Here is a 220-nt window from a genome sequence, read left to right on the forward strand (position 1 = left end):
CCCGCCCCGCCGCCTCTCACAGGATGACCCCGGCTGTCCCGCCTACCCCCCTACTAGGGTCCCGCCCCCCCACCCCGTGACTGACCGCCAGAGCGCCCTATCACGAACGCGCTGGTTCCAGCGCCCCCGCGGCCCAACCACTCCCTCCCACCCCCGGCGCCGTGAAGAGGGCCGGGCATTCGACTCGCGTGGCCAGGGCTTGAGCCTCCTCCAGAGCCCC

Source organism: Desmodus rotundus, chromosome 3, assembly GCF_022682495.2.
Source record: "Desmodus rotundus isolate HL8 chromosome 3, HLdesRot8A.1, whole genome shotgun sequence".
Taxonomy (NCBI): Eukaryota; Metazoa; Chordata; class Mammalia; order Chiroptera; family Phyllostomidae; genus Desmodus; species Desmodus rotundus.